At 35.6% G+C, this 16,689-nt stretch overlaps 2 long non-coding RNA genes across 5 annotated transcripts in view; one reads left to right on the top strand and one right to left on the bottom strand.

Moving 5' to 3' along the window:
• LOC140622212 (uncharacterized) overlaps nt 1–16,689 on the top strand; it is a 72,970-nt gene that overhangs the window by 55,935 nt on the left and 346 nt on the right. The window contains exon 4 of the long non-coding RNA XR_012021962.1: nt 15,980–16,176. This is a non-coding gene — a long non-coding RNA (uncharacterized lncRNA). The remainder of the gene's footprint in view (nt 1–15,979; nt 16,177–16,689) is intronic.
• The window catches only part of LOC140622202 (uncharacterized), a 49,266-nt gene that overhangs the window by 13,425 nt on the left and 19,152 nt on the right, over nt 1–16,689 (bottom strand). For all 4 annotated transcript variants that reach the window (XR_012021946.1, XR_012021944.1, XR_012021950.1 and 1 more), the window contains exon 3: nt 7,049–7,103. This is a non-coding gene — a long non-coding RNA (uncharacterized lncRNA). The remainder of the gene's footprint in view (nt 1–7,048; nt 7,104–16,689) is intronic.

Below are 16,689 nucleotides of genomic sequence, written 5' to 3' on the forward strand. Positions count from 1 at the left end.
ATTACTTTCTAAAAGGTGTTTTAAATATAGGTCATTTTTATTTTTTATTTATTTTATTTTTTAAATTGTATTTATTTGAGAGAGAGAGAGAGAGAGAGCACACAGAGGGAGAGGGAGAGGGAGAAACAGACTCCTGGCTGAGCAAAGAGCCCAACATGGGACTTAATCCCCAGACCCTGAGATCATGACCTTAGGCAAAGGCAGACACTTAACCAACTGAGCCCCCCAAATGTGCCCCCCGCCAAATAGGTTATTTTTAGAATATGTGGTTTATTTCCTTCTAATTTCTATGTTTAATAACTTTTTCAGTTTATAACATTCTTGTTTGGCCTACATATTTTTATTACTATGTAATAAAGATTTATACATAAAGTGAATTCCTTTGAGGAAGCTCTTATTGTTAGAACAGAAAGCATGTTGGCAAGTGTTTATCACTTGCCTATATCTTATTCATGTGCTATTAGAGTATTTAAATAGCAGTTCCAATAGGTTGTCTTGTGCCCTTTAGGATAATAGGACGGGGATTTTAGGGACTGTCTGAGTCCCTTAGATTCATGGAAAATGGTTCTGAATTTGAGTGATGCTGCTCCACTAAATAACTTTAAAAATAGTTGGAAATCAGGCAGCCCGGGTGGCTCAGCAGTTTAGCTCTGCCTTCGGCCCTGATCCTGGAGACCTGGGATTGAGTCCCACGTCGGGTTCATAGAGCCCTGCATAGAGCCTCCTTCTCCCTCTGCCTGTGTCTCTGCCTCTATGTCTCTCATGAATAAATAAATAAAATCTTAAAAAAAAATAGTTGGAAATGTTTTTATTTTTACATTGGCAAATGACACTTAATGGATGAAGACAGGAAAGGCAAATTTCTGATTTGTACTCCTGGTTAAGAATGACTACATTCTAAGACAGTGGTACTCCAACTTCACATGTCTCAGAATTAGGCTTTGATAAGTTGAAAATTGCTGGATATCTCAAGTTTTTGGTTCTGTGGTCTGGACCAGGGTCCAAGAACTTCCCATTCCTAATAAGTTCCCAGGTAATATTGATACTGCTAGTCCTGAGACCACACTTGTTCTGAGACTTTGTAACCCATGCTACACTGAGAGAGTCTAGCATAATGAAGAAGGGTTCCACATCAAATGGCACTACTTTAGCAAACATTTAAGGAAGGAATCATGGATTCCACTCTACAATCTCAAGGAATGGGGTGGAAGAAGAAAATGCCCTGTGGACATATGGATCTCACTATGAAGTGACACAGGTCGTTCTATCTAGGGAACAGCAACAGATGGAGGCAGTTAGAAGCAAGCCAATCCCAGGCTTTGAAAATACTCAATGAAAGTTCTGTTTCAAAAAATGCATCCTTCTTAGAATGCTCAGCAGGAAAGATCAACATGCATTTTGGTAATGATGCTGAAAGTATCTCTAACTGAAGAACAGAGGAAAGCAGACTGGAAATTAAGCACATAAGGAAGGGACAGGAAAGAGTTGACCCAGACAAAGCCAATGGCATAATTTGTGGTTAGGTAATATGGGGAGGAAAGACAGCTACAAAGAATATAGTTCCATACGCTTCTGACTAATGGTCTGGTTTTATTTCACGGGTGAATTTCATGCTTTGAAGAAGAGTGGTTTCCAGCCAGAGGTAAACATAGTGATCTCAGTGGGTAGATTTTTCCAAATTAAGCATAGCTTTTCCTTGACTTCAGACCTCAGTTTATAAACAAAAGTCCAGGTATTATGCTTGGGCATATATCATGTGTACTTTAAACAATTTCTCAGAGAAATCTGATACCATCCTCAGCTAAGAAGCACCATTCTTAAAGAATTTATAAATAGCATTTCTTCTCCTTCTCCTTTCCCTCGCCTCCTCCCCCTTCTTTTCATCCTCCCCTCCTTTTCCTCCTCCTCCTTCTTCTATTTTACTTAGTAAGAACATTTAACATGAGATCTATCCTCCACGTATTTTTAAGTGTATAATGCAGTATTGTTAACTTATGGCATAATGTTGCATAGCAGATCTCCAGAACTTACCCAGGTCTGCAAAAAAACACTAGTTTTCTCTGCCATATTGTGGTGCCATGGGGTGGTAAATTCCTGGCTACACACTCAGAAAGAGCTTGGAATATAGTTACATAGAGGGGTGGTTTATAGAAATTTAGAATGAAATAGTAAATGAGTATAATTTTTCGGCTATTTTGTTTGCTGAGGAGCAAGAAAAACAAGAAATTTCCCCTTCAATCTTATGAAAAATTTTGGGCATCCAGAAAAAGTCTTGAATGTTAAAGATTCAACAAAGCAATTTTCTGACTGGGAGGGAGACAGAAAGAGAGAAAGAATTGCCAGAGAGAGAATTTAGTGTATCTTAAGCAACAATAACAGTAATAGAAAGTCTAATCAGTTCTCTTTAAGCACCTTTTGCCCTTCATCTATACTTTGATGACCAGCTTAAGGAAGATTATGATGCGTTGCTTATGAGTTTAGGAAACTCTAAGTTTTGGTCTTTGAAATGGAGCTTCAAATGCTTACAGCATCTTGTCTGTTCAGCATATAGATGTTCAGTAACTCAGAGTAGAGAGCATCTTTCCCATCTTATTAGGGCTTCATGTATTTTTAAATTTGTAAAGCATTGTGCTTATTATTTAGTGTGATTTTTAAAATATCCATTTGAAATGAGTTGGGGGCCCTAGGAGGTCAATTTCATACTAATTACTTTGTCTTGCACTTCCTTCTTCCCAGGGTGGATGATTTTCACTTCTAAATGGAATTTATAAATTACTAAACATTTGAAAGGCATAGTACCTGGAATAATTTATACTTGCTCTGAATGACTACAGCTAGATTTTATATTCAGCAAATGGGGGCTTGAAGTCCATGAAATCAAGGCACAAAATCTTTACTTATTTCCCTCCACACACATCTTTCTAGTTAGTATGTTTAATATTTGGACATAATGGCTGTACATCTGAAAAATGAGTGTGGTACACAAAATCATCCATGCACTATTTTTAGGACTAGAGAGTTTCTTATGACAAAGAGATGATAGATAGAGATTTCTAGATACTTGGATTTCTAGATATAGAGATGTATCTGTAGCTACATAGATATGTACATGGATAGATGGATAGATGACTGGCTAAAAATATTACTGAATTATCTCAATGGGACATAAGTTAGTAACTTCTCTTCATCTAGAATCAGTGATGATAAATATTCCAACCAATTGGGCTCCTCTTTAATGAGTTGTCTCCTGATGGAAGGAGCTCTTGATAATTTTATCAGTGGGTAATGGGAAATGTCATTGTCAGCAGGTGGTGCAGGGATCTTCTGTTTTTTTTTTTTTTTCCTTGTAAACCCCATGTATAAACTTTCTTTGCAGGCTTTTTGGAGGAAGGTTGAGGGTGTTCATGTCCAGCAACTTCCCAGGACTGGATGAATAATTTCAAGTAAAATAATAGGAGTAGAGAGGCCATTTTCCACCACAGGTTGAATTTATTATGTGTAACTCAGTTTCACTGGCAATACAGCTGGGAGTTTGATCCTTATCTTTTTCTAATGTCTGTCTTTAACTAATTGTTTTAATACTTGGAAGGAGTGGAAGGTAGAGAATTACTCCCCTCCCCCCATCTCTCATTAGAACAAATCTCTTAACAGATTATGCTCCTATTTCAAATTAGGAATCAACAAGATTTTGATACAGCCAAGGTCAGCAGTGATGGCTTATCATTCCAATATCTCAAATTGAAATACAATTTATGAATAGTATGTGTTATAGTGTTATATGGTTTCTTGAGCTTTTCCTACTAGTCATTTGTTTCAATACTTTTTTTTTATAGTATCTTCCTTCTTTCATACTATCTTGAGTCAGTTCTTACTTCTTTATTAACTGGTTATAGAGTTATTAAATGGACTTAAATTAATGTAGAGCTTGAAAATTATTTAATTTTTTATTTGAAGAGCATTTTGAATTTTTAGGCAAATGAAAGGAAAGCTCTTAAAATTGTCACAGCTCTTAAAATTGTGTATTGTCATTCTGGGCCACAAAGGAAGATTATTAAAATTTTCTTATAAATGCTCCATATTTAATGCCCCTTTTCCATGTCTCGCAAGTCAATTTTTAGCCATCCAAAAAGGATGGATTACAGTGTAGTAGAGAAAGCATGGACTTTGGAATCAATATGAATAAGGGATAGGTGGGGCTAGGTAGGGAGAGATATGTAGGGGGCTACTTGACTAGGCTCATGCAGGGGGCTGTGTGTTCAGGCTCATAGAAATCCCAGATGTGGAAAAATGATGAAGTATACAAAACCAGAGATAAGGGAATAAAATGAGACTAATGAGACTACCTCATTTGTGTTAAATGCCAGAGGCCAGATATCTCTATAACAGCTATGGCTGGACCACTGAAAATCAAAGAAAAAGTAAACATAATGCTATCAGTGGGAGAGATGTCAAGAAAATTTAAGTTCCCTAGTCAATTTACAATAACAGACTACCAGTGGCAAGCCACAGTGGCAACCCGTTTGGGATCCTTCCCACTCTAGAGAGCTTTTTCCTTTCCTTTCTGTTCTCACTTTCACTTAATAAACTTTCACTTCACCCTTTTGTGTCTCTGAGATCCATTCTTCGACTCCATGAGACAAGAACCCTGCAAGCCTACAAAAAATAAATGTGTATAAAAGCCTGGCTTTGTTATTTATTAGCTCTTTAGCTATGGGTATGAATTAACCTACTTGCTCTCAGTTTTCTCACCTACAAAATGGATGTTGTAATATGTAGCAGTTAAGGTTGTCACACATATTAACCAGAATTTATTTTTCTCCTGTGCTTATTAATGTTCCTATTTGTCTAAATCCATAACTACATCCCTATTTCAAACATTATATATTAAATAATTCTTGGAGCTTACAATAATTATCTTTTATCTCAGAAAGGCTTCATACCACAAGAATTAACCCTGAAGCGCCATGTCTATATTTCATGTCCCTAAGCCAATGGCCTCTGTTTATTAATGCAGGGCAGATATCTAAGCCAATTATTTCTTTTTCCTAAGAATTTGAAACTGACAGTCACTACAATGAGTCATCTCCATGTCAGGGCCCTAGAAATAACATGAGATCCCTGGAGCTACTTAAGTACATGACCTTCCTGAAGCCTGGACATGCACTATTTATGAGCATCTGGGATGCAGCATGGCAGAGTGGATAAGAGCACAGGGCCAAGAGTCAGGCTGTCTAGGTTTGAATCCCAGATCTGTCACTTACTGATGTGTGACCTTGGGAGGCTTATATAACAGTTTATTGATCTATAAAAGGCATGTTATAGCTGTAAATACCTTACACAGACTATGGAAGAATGCAATAAGGTAATTACATAAAGAACTTAGAATGGTGTCTGGAACATAATGGACACCTACAAGTGGTAGCTATTATTAGGATTCTGGGAGATATTCCAGTCTCCTCCAATGAACAGCCTACACTCTTTTATCTTTATTCTTAGATAAACCATCATAGGTTTTTTGTTATTGCTTATAACCAAATGAACCTCAACTAACACTTGGGGACGGCTGTCTTTGGTATTTTGTTTGACCCAGTTCCATTTATGCCCCTTAGATATGTTTACTGCTAAAATGAAAATACCATACAGGTAAAAAAAGGAAAATCAGTCTGGAAAAAATTCAATTATCTAAAAGTTGATAGCTTTTATTTATTTTTTTATTCTTCATCAATTCAAAATAATGAAATGTTTAAGGTGAAAGTTTTAAATGAATGAACAAACATTTTGTGATTGTAAAATATAAGCCAACATTTTTACAAATTTGACTTTAATATCAATTAATTATGAACATTTATTGCGTGGTTATTATGTACCAGGTCATTTGTTAGGTACTAAGCATATAATAGGGAGGAAAAATATCTCTCCCCACATTTGGCTTGCATTTGAGACAGAGAATAATGAAACAAATATTGCTTATTTAATGTAGTATCAGGTATTAGCTAAGGGTCAGGTAATGAAGGAAAAGCTAAAGCAGGGTAGAGTAAAGCTCAAGGGCTATATTCATCAAGGGAATCAGAAAGGCTTTTTGAAGAAATGTCATTTAAACAGCTAAGTCCTATTGCAGTAGATATCATGAAACCTTATTTTATAGGAAAGGACAGTCTCCCCCAGACCCCACAGGTCACACAGCTAGAAAGTGAAGGGATCAGGCACTGAACTCAGCCAGTCTGGCTCTAGTTGACCATTGTTCATGAAGGAAGGGTCTAGGCAAAGGATCTCCTAAGGCCATGGAATCGTAGGAGACAGAAGAAAAAGGCTGGCAAGTCCAGCTTGACAAGAAATAGTTATGGACAGAAGGGTATCTTGGGCAGCTTCCAGAGGAGTAAATGTCCACAACCCTACTTCCCTAATACCTGTCTTTATAGTCCTAGAGCGGAGGTACTGGTACCACCAGGGGGAATCAATGATAGCCTGAGGGCAGATCAAGGATGCTACTATGCCCCAAGGGGATACTTAAGGGTGTGGTCAAACAAAGAAACATGGGGACAGGGGAAGGTTTCAAGTCACAAGGTAGTCATCAGGGAGGATTTGATCAAGATGGTATTAGTCTGGTTCACACAACCCCATTAAAAATGACCCTATAAAAAAAGAAAAAAAAAAATGACCCTATATTTTCCAGTGACAAAAGAAAAAGATCACAGTAAATTTGTTTTGTTTTCCTTTGCAGTATAGTTTTTTGGCACCACTGACTTTTCCTATTTTTCTGCCTCCATTTCCCATTCTGCTTTTTATATGCTTACATATCCTAGAACAAAATACCAGTATTCAACTGAGCTTGCTAGCTCGGCTGGCAATTAATTTTACCATGTAGTCTACTTTCTATTTTTTGTCCTTTTAATGCATTATAAATGTGAACAGCATGTCTAAAGGGCAGCTAAACAAACTGACAAACAATTTTGGACACTTGCTGAGTCCTATATATTGCATCCTTTGACTTCAGAAGTTTTTAATGTATAATACATTAAATAAGTCAAAACTCAAAAAAGTCACCCACCTTATAGTCCTTTATCTAACTCAATGGGAATAGTCCTGGCATTTCCAAATGTATGCTACAGAACAAAAAGAGAAATATGTTAATTCATCAAACAGTTGTTTATTTTTGGTAAGTACCAATTCACTGTAAATATGGCTTATATTACTTTTTATGAACTACATCCTTCTGTAAAATGGCACTGTGGATCATTATGATTGAGGGTTAAGGTGAGAAGGGATTGAGCTGAAGGAGCATGTTGCTTGCTGGAATGTTTTCGGGTTATAAAAAGCAGCTGAGTCTGCTTATTGCATCGCTTTTGCTTTCTTATGTTACTGCAGATAAAAATGAGCAATTATCAAGAGCTCCCCCTGAAAGTTCTCTCATTTGGCTGGATTTCTCATCACATTAGTACTCTCATATCATATCTTTTCACTCCATGGCCTTTAACTTTGACTTGAAGGTACAGCTGTTTACTATGATATTAATAATAAGAAATAACAAAAATAGTTTTTCCCAATTCAGCCTCTATTACAAGTGATTAATCTCTACAAAAACTCCCAAGCAGGTATGTGTTATTAGCCCTTGTTGAAAAATTTAAGACAGGTTAAATAATTTGTCCACACCCACACTGCTGGTGCCTAAGTTAGGACTGGGAAGGAGGCTTGTTGTGTGTCAGAGTTCGTGCTCCTTCAACTGAACTCAGGTATGGTTACAAAGACGTCATGTTTTCTCAGCCAACATTTACATGTTGGAGTAGTTAAGAACTGAGTCTGTGAAATCAAAGTTGAGTCTAGCTAGTGGCTCTTCCTTAAGTGAACTTCTATAAATCTTTTTTCTACCTGTAAAATAAGGACAGTAGTATGACTTCATAATATGACTGTAAAAATTAATGCAATAATGCCTGTCATAGTGAGTATCCAATACATTTCTGTAAACATTATGATTATAATTAATTTTGTTTTATTTTTATTTATTTTTAAAGATTTTATTTATTTATCCATGAGAGACACATAAAGAGAGTGAGAGAGAGAGAGAGTCAGACCTAGACAGAGGGAAAAGCAGGCTCCATGTAAGGAGCCAGATATGGGACTCGATCCTGGATCCCAGGATCATGCCCTGAGTCAAAGACAGCCACTCAACCCCTGAGCCACCCAGGTGTCCCTATAATTATTATTTAAAAAATTATTATGATCTCATGTTATTCAATTAAAAGAACACGTTGGATGTTTGCAGATCTCTTCGGGCTGATAACTATTCTGTAGTACATAGATCAATCATAAAATGTTATCAATAACCTACCCACTATGATAGGGCCAATTGTAAAGCAGAGTTTGAAAGTTCATGATCCATATGTTGTGGTTGTGTTATTTGCCCTTCACAGTTGTTATTGTTTTTGTTTTTTTTAATTTTTTGTTTAAATTCAATTTGCCAGCATATAGTGTAACACCCAGTGTCCTTCACAGAGTTTTAATAAAATGGCATTTGAAGATGTTTGTGTTGCCCCATTAATACTCTTAGTTTGACTGCCTGGTCCCTATCTTAGAACTTGCCATTCATTTTAAATAGATTCAATCACTTATAGAAATTTAAATGATATTGGTCAATTCATTCCACATCATTCAAAAATTGTTCTGAAGGGGCCTACTCTTTGCCAAACTCTAAAGTGAGGATATTAAAGTAAGTCACTTTCCTTTTTTTCTTTAAGCAGTGCTTTTCATATTCTAATGGCATTTTAATTATCTAAGGAATCTGATTAAAATTCAAATTTTAACTCAGTTATAGGCTAGAGTGTGAGATTCTGCATTTCTGACAAGTTTGCAGCTGCTGCTACTGCTCTGTGGACCATACTTGGAGTTGTCAGATATTAAGGAGCTTACAGTTGTGTTTATAATCGGAGGTGAATTCTGATGCACAATGTTACATAAAGGAATGCATGATCAGTACTGGATGGAATGGAGATAATTAGGAATACATCGTTTAAAAAGTTTAAGTTGAATTTGGCCTTGAATATCAAGTCATCTTTTACCAATGTAACCATGTAACTGCCAAGTAACAATGTCCAATTTATTTTTTGATCCATTTGTAACAGTATCTCCATTACTCCTGAAGAATGCTTAGTTTTGGATGAGTTAACACTATAAATCTTTGTCCTTATAGGTGTTCCTGGCCTGCCTACTTGTGTTTGCCGTCTTTCAATAAAAAATTCCTATATCAGGGAATACCTTCTAGAAACTAAGAAGTACAGATCTATACTAACAGCTACCATTGAGAGATTCTGTGATACTGCTTCCAGTTTCAAAGACCTTGAATTGCTGTTTTTCAAAAAGATGTGCAAGTTTATAGCAATACTTGTCTAGATGGTAATGAACCATAGTCACCAGAAATTGACTGTAATTCTAAACTGGCCCCAAATCCTCACTAGCCCAAAGTAATCTAAAAAGATTGAATTAGTGAGTAGACCAAAGTTTCTTAGACTTCAGCATACATCAGAATATTTTGGAGGATTTGTTAAAAATGCAGAATGTAAGATCTACCTCCAGAGTCTCTGATGTAGGTCTACTGTAGTGCCTGAGAATTTGCATTTCTAACTAATTTGAAACTACTAGCGTGCATGAGTGGCTCAGTCAGTTAAGTCTGACTCTTAATTCTGGCTCGGGTCATTATCTCAGGAGTGAAATGGAGCCGCTTGGGGAATCTGCTCAAGACTCTCTCCCTCCTTTCCCTTTGCCCCTCCTCCCTATGTGCCCTCTCTCTCTCAAATAAATAAAAGAATTTTTTTTGAAATTACTTTATATGTTTACTAGGGTTGATAAAATAAATAAATATATTTTAGAAAATAAGAATAATATATTCATTAGAGAAAGAAGCTACAAATAATGAAAGAAGGAAGACTAGAATGATGTTGAATTACAGTAGGAGATGCCAGTATGAACTACTTATAATTATAAACATAGATGAATCTATGTGCATGGATATATATATATATATATATATATATATATATATATATATAGTTCTGTTTACTAAGAGAGGCTAGAAGTAGTGATACCTCTACTTAGCAATAAGCACCCCTACTGGTCAAATATTGGTTGCTATATACCATTATCTAATAAAAGGAATCAGGGCTCCTTGGAGGAGAGGTGGATTCCAGGGCCAGGGCATAAAAAATACAAGATGAACCTACAACATATTGTTGTAGTTGCACTAAAGAAGAAAGAAAAAAAAAGAAAGAAAGAAAACATATCAAAGGGTACAGCAGCCAGACTGGCATAGTTTGAGCAGATAATAATAATGATAATAATAATAGATATGAACGCAAATAATAAGTCTTTGAGTTTATATGATATAAATGCATACATCTCATTCTAAATAAAAGCATACATACATATATTCATACATGAGGGAAAAAGGATAACTCTTCCTTATAGAGAAATAATTCCAGTTAATAAGTATAGAAAGACTGAAGGAAATAGAAAATCATCATTAGAACATCACAGTAATAACTTTTGCAAGCAAGATCCACCAATGAAAGCTAAGATTAGTGGGTAGTTGAGTTGCATAATCTCAAAGAAATTGTCAAGAAAAAATATTTATTAATTTCAAAGGACAATATGGTAACTTAGTAGTTGAGAAACTTGGCAAACTGCACTTGACAAAGGGATCAAGGTTAAAATTTCCAATAATAAGAGATATTAATATCAGTGCTCTTTGATAAGATGTACTGAGAAGGAAACATCATATCTGTGACATTCTTCCCAATTATACATAACTTGTGTCTAATCATGAGAAACATTAGACGAATTTAAATTGAAGGACAGTCTATAAAATAAATGACCTATACTTCTCAAGGTCAAGGTCACTGAAGACAAACTGAAAAACCATCCAGTTTGGGGGTGATTATGGTGACGTGACAACTAAATACAATCTGGGATCCTGGATTAGATCCTGGAACAGGGGATGCCTGGGTGGCTTAGCGGTTGAGCATCTTCCTTTGGCTCAGGGCATGATCCCCATCCGGGGTTTGCGTCCCGCATCAGGCTCCCTGTGAGGAGCCTGCTTCTCTCTCTGCCTATGTCTCTGCCTCTCTCTCTCTGTGTCTCTCATGAATAAATAAATAAAATCTTAAAAAAAAAAAAAAAAGATCCTGGAACAGAACTAGCCAAAAAAAAAAAAAAAAAAAAGTGAAATCTAAATAAAGTCTGCAGTTCATCTAATTGCTAGTATTATAGTAATGTTATCTTAGTTTTGATAATTGTGATATAGTCACATGAGATATTAACATTACAGGAAGCTGAATGACGAACATTCAGGAACTCTCCATACCCTACTGTAAGTCTAAATTAACTCAAAATTAAAAATTAAACACAAAAAAATACAGAAAAAGTGAAGACAATCTCCATTCTAGTTCCATTGCTAGAGGTTCCCACAACTTTCATTCAGGGCATGTCTTTATAGGCAGTGTGATAACTCCTCTAATAATAAAGATTAAGGAGATAGTGAAAAAATGGTGTCTGATATCAAGCATCTTAGTTAGTTTAAAAAACATACCTACATATCCTCTAGAAGTTACTAGAAGATATTTAGAAGTTACTAGAGGATAATTACTAGATAAAGTTTCAAAACTCCTACAGTGACAAAAATAGATTTATTATAAACTAAGTGTTTCATAAACCTCCTTCTTCAGTGTCCAGTCCTTTGCCTGGTGAATTGCAACCATGGGAGAGACTTCTGCTAGATCCCCCTTGTGGTGCTTCTTTACTTTGCCCTCTCAGTTCAGTGCTTCATGGCTTCCAACTCCCACGACCTTCTTCCTGAAGCAGAGCTGAATTACGTGAACTAATTTACGTGAAATCCTTCTGGGATAGATGATAAAATGCTTATTAGGAATATTTTATGTACAGAAATTTCATTATACAAATTACTTAAATTAATTAAAATAGAGAAACCTAATGACTAATGTTCAAAATCCATTAACTAATTGGGAGAGACAAATGAATTCCCATGCCTTTCTACATGCTCTCCTTAACGCTCCTAGCAGTCAGTAACTTTGTTTATAAGAGTTTAATTTATCTTGAAAAAAAAAAAATGACCTTTCTTTTTCAGTCTTAGGCAGAGCCCAATTTGACTACCTTTTTCAGCGTCTCCAAGTTTAAATGATTCAGATTTTGAAAACCTGCCATCTGTTAACAAATAATGTTCTCATCATGAAGGCAGTGATTATGTTTGTTGCAATTTCACAAGACAAGAAACTAAGAAAAATGTAAGAATAGAAACCAGAGAAGAAGAAAATTCTAAAGGAAAAAAAAAAAAAACTATATGAAATGAACAAGCATGAACAAACCGTATCTGCTGCCAGGAGATTAAGGGTAAAAGAATGTGAAGCAAAAATATGGTTAGTTGAAGTTGTAAGAGTGAAGAAGAGAGGGAAATGTTACAAAGGTGAGCTTTTATTTTCAATGGGAATTACTGGTGCACTTCACTCAATACAATGTTAAATATAAATCTTTTGAGGCTCTAGAAATAAGATTTTGGGCAAGATTTGACTGATCCTTAGTGTTATAGACATAAAGATGATCCCTTAAGAACATAAGCAAAGAACTACAAAATACTATAGATGAAAGGAAATTCAATAGACTATGTATATCCAACTGTATATAGCCTATTAAGTAAAGCTTAGATACGATGATGATGATGATGATGATGATGATAATTTTTACCAGTATCAGAGTTTGTTTTTTTATTGACTTATTCTCTTTTATTTCTGACACCATCTCTCTTACATCAATAGAAAACCAAAACTTTTGTATTGTCTTTATCACTGTAAAGGCTTCTCACATGTATCTCCCAAAAAATAGGCCCACCGTAGTCTTTTCCCAGCATCCAGCTTGTTTCTTTTTGCTAAATGTATTCAAATTCAACTAGGCCCTTGAAAATTGGCAAAGTTTGTAATCCTTACATTGTTCATTCAGCAACAATAAATGTTTCTAGGTGTCTACTCTGTGCAAAGCCCTCTTCTAGGCCCCAGGGATAGAGTAGTGAGAGAAGAAAAGAACCCAACTATTGCAGGGCTTACAGTTTAGTGTGGGGAACATAAAACAAACAAGCACATTTGTAAGATGAAATAAGGTGATATGAAACAAATTTTTTGGGAGGAGTGCCTTTAGAAAGTGTGTGCATAGAAGACCTCTTTGAAGTTGAAATTGGCAACTGAAGATAGGAAGGAATAAGTAAAACAAAGATCACAGGAAGGGTACTCCAATCAGAAGGACAAGATGTGCAAAAATGTTGTAGTATAAATGAGGCTAGAGTGTCTGAAAACAGACAGAAAGCCAGTGTGGCTGGAAGATGGGAAATGGTAGTGGGAATAGTAAAATATTTAGTTGAAATACTAGGCAAGGGCCTTGAGACCATATTAGAAATTTATTGTATTGTAAGAATAATGGAAATTTTTTAGAGGATCATAATAGAGGAATGGTGTAATTTTATTTTCATTTCAAAAGATTGCTTTGTCTAAGGATTAGGAATAGATTAGAGGATCAGAGGGTAAGCAGGGAAAACAAGGGACTATTGAGATGACCAATCCAAGGGATGACACAGTTTGGTAAAAATTTTAGTAGAGATGGAAAAACATGCATGGACTTGGGGTATATTTTGGAGGCAATCTAATAGGACTCATTAAGACGTTGAATATGGGAATGAAGGGAAGAGAGAAATGGAAGTTGATCCTCAGGTGTTTTTGTCTTGAGCATCAGGGTAGAAAGAAAATATTTATGGGGATGGGGGAAACTGTGAGAATTAAAGAGAGATAGCAAATCAAGGCCTGAGAAAAACAACCTCCTGCTCTTCTACTTCCTCTCCCTCAACCACTCATCCTTCAGTGCCAACTCGTTAGTCAATGCTGACACACTTCCTCCACCACTCAGAACAAGACCAACTGGCATAGGCTCCCTCATGTCCATTTGCTTCCATGAAGTCTCATGATAAATCTCCTAAAGCTAATTGTTCATCTTTAAAATAGATCTCAGCATTACCAAACTTCATGGAACATTTTTTTCCACCAATTATATCTTTTCCTTGTCTAATATTTTTCATTTTGCTTTTTTAGTGAATTGTTCCCTTTTACATTCAAGAGTTTATAAGTCTGTGTTAATGTGAAAAAAATCTCTGGATTCTCCTCTTTGGTTATTATTCTCTTTACTAATATTTAAAACATGGGTGTAAGGTCCTCTATCTTGCTTCCATTTGTGACTTTGCTGTTGCTCTTATTCGTAGTTGCAAGAAGTTGTGTTAAACATAAGGCACAGTTCTCAGTACACAATTATCAATGGTCTGATTTATTGGTTTATTTGTTCTGGATTCCTGTTTTCCCCATTCCCTACTCCCATTCCTCCTTCTCATGGATATTCTAATGTGTTTGACCACTGCATTTTTTAAGGATTTTAGTGTTTTTACAAAATATGTAATGATGCTTTGTGTATATTGAAAGTATAATTCATGCAGTTGTATTATGCCTTAAATTTCATTTTTTTTCTAAAATGCACTATGTTTTAATGTATTCATGTTGCTACATGAGCATATCATCAAGTTTTTCTAATTATACCACATTAGGTGGACACAGATAGATTGGTTTCTACTTCACATTGCAGCAAACAATGCTACCATGTATATTTTCACATGTGGCCTCATATAAGCCCATATGAGAATTTCTTTGAGCTATATACCCAGGAGGGGATATGCTGGGTCACCATATATAGGTATACTTAATTTGAATGAATTCCACCAGTTTCTTTGACAGAATGGCCTCCAGTCCACACATCTGTAAGCCGTGCAGGGGTTCCTATGCAGCCATATCTCTACTAACTTTGTCATTATCCAACTTTATCTAGTTTTCTGTCATATTGGTGGATATATCATTTTTGTTTATTATTTATTTCATTATTTATGTATGAGCGTCTCTTTGTATGCTTCCTACCTTTCTGGAAATTCCCTTTTTTGAAACTGCCTGTTTATAGCCTTTGCTTAATTTTCTATTGGTTTCCTGTCTTATTGCTTATTAATGTGAAGAAATTTTTTTTATATTCTAATATTATTTCCTTATATTTAGACATAAATTCTACTAATCTTGATTTTTTTATATCATTGAATTTTAATAGTTAATATTCTTTTATTATTTAATATTTTAATTTTATAAATTTTAATATTTACATCTATGCTCACAAATAAAATTATAATTTTCCTGTCTTGCAATAACTTATCAAATTTTAGAATCAAGATTGTTTGGCCTTAAAAAATGCATGTGTTTTTTATAGGTTTAATGCAGTCCCTATCAAAATTCCAGTAACATTTTTTTGTTGTTGTATGGAAATAGTAAAATGTATCCTAAAATTCATATAGAATCTCAAAGGATTCCAAATAGCAAAATCATCCCAATCTTGAAAAAGATTGAAAAGAAGGATGTCTGAGTGGCTCAGCTGGTTAAGCATCTGACTTTTGGTTTCATCTCAGGTCATGATCTTATGGTCGTGTGACCAAGTCCTGAGTCAGGCTCTGCATTTAGCAGGGAATCTGCTTGAGTTTCTCTCTCTCCCTCTCCCCAGGTCCCTCCCCCCTACTCTCTTTCTCAAATGAATTAATAAATATCTTTTAAAAAGGAAAAAGAAAAAGAGGAACAGAGATAGAGGTCTAAAACTCTGATTTCAAAAATTACTACAAAGCTACAGGTAATCTTTCCTTTTTAAGGCTAAATAATATTCCATTGTTTGTATGTACAACATTTTGTTTATCTATTCATCATCCATTGATGGATTCTAGTTGTTTCCACTTTTTGGCTATTGTGAATAATGCTGCTGTAAACATAGGTGTATAAATATCTTTTCAAGACCCTACCTTCCTGAGCTTAGACTACAAAGGGCTTTTTTATGCCATTGCTTTCTCTCTTGCAAAACTGTCCAGCGTTCAATGTGAACAACTTGGGCTTATCTGCTGGATGAGACACATGGAGCAGACATGAATCTTCACAGCTGAGACCGTTCTAGACCAATGATGCCCAGCAATGAGGCAGTTCTCCACGACCACATAATTGAACCTAGCTGAACCAGAAGAATCACCAGCTAAGACCAACACAAATTGCCAACTCGCTGAATTATGAAGTAAGCAAATGGTAACTGTTTAAAGCTACCAAGCTTACGGTGGTTTATTACACAACAGAAGCTAACCAGTCCACATCCTTTCTCATTCCATTGGCCTGAGAGGCAGTAGCTTTGAGAACAGATGGACGTAAGTGATGAACAGGGACAGGGTTAGAAAGAGAATGGCTTGTTAGGAGAAAAAGAGGAAGGATATTGGTAGGGAAACAATTGTGTCCTTTTTAGTAACTCATGCCTTGAAAATTAAAATAGTACTTCTAGGTCAGAGGAGCATTGCACGCAGTGATGGGTTTTAACTAAAGAGCCATTGCTTACAGCTCTTTATGAACAAGGAGGAAATAATTGAATTTTGGTTGGTGGTATTTGTTCAATTTAATTCTGACTCACTCATTAGGGAAAAATGTGCTTTGGGCTATTTTGCAAAACCTAGAACTGGGGATTATAATTTCCTTTACTTTGTTTATGAAGATTTAACTTACATAATTACATGAAAAAATTACCCAGCAGATGTGTGTT

The sequence above is a fragment of the Canis lupus genome, chromosome 2 (assembly GCF_048164855.1).
Source record: "Canis lupus baileyi chromosome 2, mCanLup2.hap1, whole genome shotgun sequence".
NCBI classification, from domain to species: Eukaryota; Metazoa; Chordata; class Mammalia; order Carnivora; family Canidae; genus Canis; species Canis lupus.